Source organism: Epinephelus moara, chromosome 20 (assembly GCF_006386435.1).
Source record: "Epinephelus moara isolate mb chromosome 20, YSFRI_EMoa_1.0, whole genome shotgun sequence".
NCBI lineage: Eukaryota > Metazoa > Chordata > Actinopteri > Perciformes > Serranidae > Epinephelus > Epinephelus moara.
In genome coordinates, this window is record NC_065525.1 from 30330704 (window position 1) to 30333990 (window position 3287).

The following is a 3287-nucleotide window of genomic DNA, read 5'->3' on the forward strand; positions in this document are numbered from 1 at the left end:
CTGGAGATTGGTGGAGCAGAGAGGGGAGGGGGTGCCCACTCGGTATGGTAAACGAGTATGTGTGTATGAAGTGTGTATGTTATGCTACAAGAGTCAGAGTTTGGGACGGAGTCTTTTACCCCCTGGAGTGTTACCGGAGTTTTTGGAGTGCTCAAATAAACTGGCCTTTTTCCCTAACGCTCCTCTGGTCTCCTGCTCGTGAGGGATTCATTACAATATCGTAACATGGTTTAGATTTCTAAATAAATATTCACCTCGTCGCTAGATAGACCTACTCCTGAAAAACTTGTGTGCAAGGCTTTTTGTCCCTACGAGGCCACCGTCATTTACCCGACGGGAGGGGTGAGCGAGTGAGCCCTGCAATCTAGAATTTGACCACTGATGTCACTGTTTTCAACCCATTTTACACACTGGCCCTTTAAAGCGCAGTGATGTATTTCTAAAGAACATCTGTGTCTGGTGGCTCAAAAGCCGCTGGAAATGCAGCAATGTCTCTCTGAAAAATAATCGCTTTTCATGGCGCTATACCGCTGAAAACACTGCAGTGAGTCTCTATAAAGCATCCAGTTTAGCTGTTTGTTGGTCTCAAACTGTGATCTGCAGCATGGCAGGTATCTTGTCTAGATGTCACACCATCTCCTCCACCTCTTGATGACAAAGTCAGCTTATATACATCTCTGTACAAACGGTGATAGGTCTGTATTGTACAAATGTAAGATAAATGTGGTTTGCAGAACTGTTCAATGCAAACATTTCCTTCTGGTGACTGATGCATCTGAAACAAGGGATCAGGTTGTTACTGTTTAGTTTTGTATTTTGTTATCAACATTATTTATAAGACAACAAAAAATGAGAAATAAAAATGTGTAAAAAGTACTATTTATTCTCAAAGCACAGTATAAGTAGTCTCAATTAGGATATGAACTGTTTCCTTTTTTCTCCTACCTCAGGCCAAAATGTCAAATTTTGTGCACAAGATATGTTGTAATCCTAGACGCAGGCTGGCATTGGAGACCATTAATGTTCCCAAGAACACAAGGTCCCATGATCCCATGACCTTTCCTCTATAGTGCCAGCATCACAAAACAATTAAGAATTCTAGTCTTACTTCCTCACACAGTAATTCACTTAACATGGATACCTGATTTTCGATTTTTCTATTTAAAGGCCGCGGTGTCCAAGCATGTATCATTTATAGCTGTCTGCCTGCTCCGTCCTCTGAAAATGAAATGGAGACATGCTATGGGAATCTGCTGGTTTAGTGGATAGCTGCGGTGGTGCCACGGAGAAAGGAAGTCTGCCCTTTACACAACCGCTGGGACCGGGTGACTGACATTTCTGCTAATGCCATCACATGAGCCGTGCCATTTCACTGAAGACATGGACAGATGCCACCCTCTGCTCACACCACTGTGACCACACAGGAAACTCCATGTCTCTCTGTGTTTTCAAGTGAACGCCTGCGGAGGTAAATTCTTTTAGCCATCTTTGGAAGCGAGCCGCCTCCTTAAACATCATATGTTGATTTTTTCAAACGATCAATAAGTCCAGGTGACAGCACGGTGGAAACACGGGCGAGCACAGTGTATGCATGGACCTCGCGTGTTCGCACCAAACATCAAATAGTGCAGCTTTTATGTGTTGGATTTTACAGTTTCAAATGAATCTCAGACATGAAAAGTTGCGTGTCTGAATGTCATTTACAGCCAACTTTTTGCAATGTGTTGACCTCAGACGAATCCCATTCGTTAACAATGCATGGTCCGCTTTTTACAGCACTCCTTGTAGTCTGAGGGGAGTAAGAACTCGCAGAGCTCAAGGACTTTCTCTGATCGACTGTACTCTCCCTCCTCTTCTTTGTGTCTTTTGGGGGAAGGTGTTAGTTGGATGTGAAGCAGGCGAGTAGGCAAGCAGTGTAGCGAGGGGAGCCGAGAGTTTCAGCTGAGTCCAGCGTTTTTCTCTCCGCTCCCTGATGGCTCCCAGATGTTTTTTAAAGCAGCCGCTCTCTCTGCGTTTGCTCCCTTTTCTATCTGTGTCTCTCTCCTTTCACATATTCTGCCCCCTCATTCTGCCTGCCCTTCCAATTTTCCCTCTCTTCAGGGATCACACCCTTTTCAAAAGTGCTCGCTTCACCTTGTCTGATCGTAATCACCCCTCGTCAAATAAACAGTCGTTCTCCACACTTGTTCTCTTTATTTCTCTTTTGCTTCTCCCTCCTCTGTCCTTGCTCTCTTTGCTTCCTTCTCTCTCCCTCATCCTTCATCACTCATCATTCATTTGCTCGGATATAGGGCAATGGCATTCTGTTTCTCCTATAATGTACCAGACCATGTTATGTTTTCGCAGCGTTTTGACCACAGGACTGTCCTCACCATCAAATCCATCGCCCATGCAAAATTCATGTGAATCTAATGCACTGTGGTGCAAGTAAGATTCAATCATGTGCTCATTCACCAGGAGCCCAAAACATGGCAGACAATGACCTCAGCCATTGTGTTTCCTCAGTTCAAGTGCAGAAATAGCAGTCGTGCTCGACCTGTGAGTGCTGTGTGAAAGCCTGTTTCCTCATGCATGAATGAGTGTGTGTATGGAAACGTAAAGATGGAGATATGGTGAGGAAAGGAAGAAAGTGAGTGAGAGAGGAAGTCATAGGTCTCTATGAACCTCGCTGCTTCCTTAGCTCTCCTGAGAACACAGGAACTTTACTCATATGAATGAAAACAACAGTCCTAATGGGAGACTGTCAGGCTCTGTTTACCATGAACATGTGTACACAGCCTTGAAGGAATACACCAGGTTTTATTTTTTTAAATGGCTCATTTATTTATTTACCCACAAAGTAATGAAAGAGCACCAACAGCCAAAAGACCTCTGGGGCTCTCATCCTTACCAAATTAAAATAAATAATAATAAATTAAAAAATTAAAATAATAAATAAAATAGTAATTAAAATAATAAATAAAATAATGATAAAATTAAAATATTAAAATAAAAATAAATAAGTTAAAATGATAATAAAATAGTGATTGTATGCAACTGGCTTTATCTAAAAAAAGATGGAAACTTACATACTAAAACATATGTATATTATTTTTAAATACTATAGTTGTAAAACATGTTGAAAATTAGCAAATTAAGTTAATGTTGAATCCCAAAACTAAGTTCTTGTATCCTACAAAATAAAATGTTCTAAGTAGTCTTGAAATACTTTTACTCATTTCCGTAAGGCTTGGGAGTTCAATAGAAACAGAAAGTAAGACTCCTGCCTGTGTATTTGGCCTTTTAAA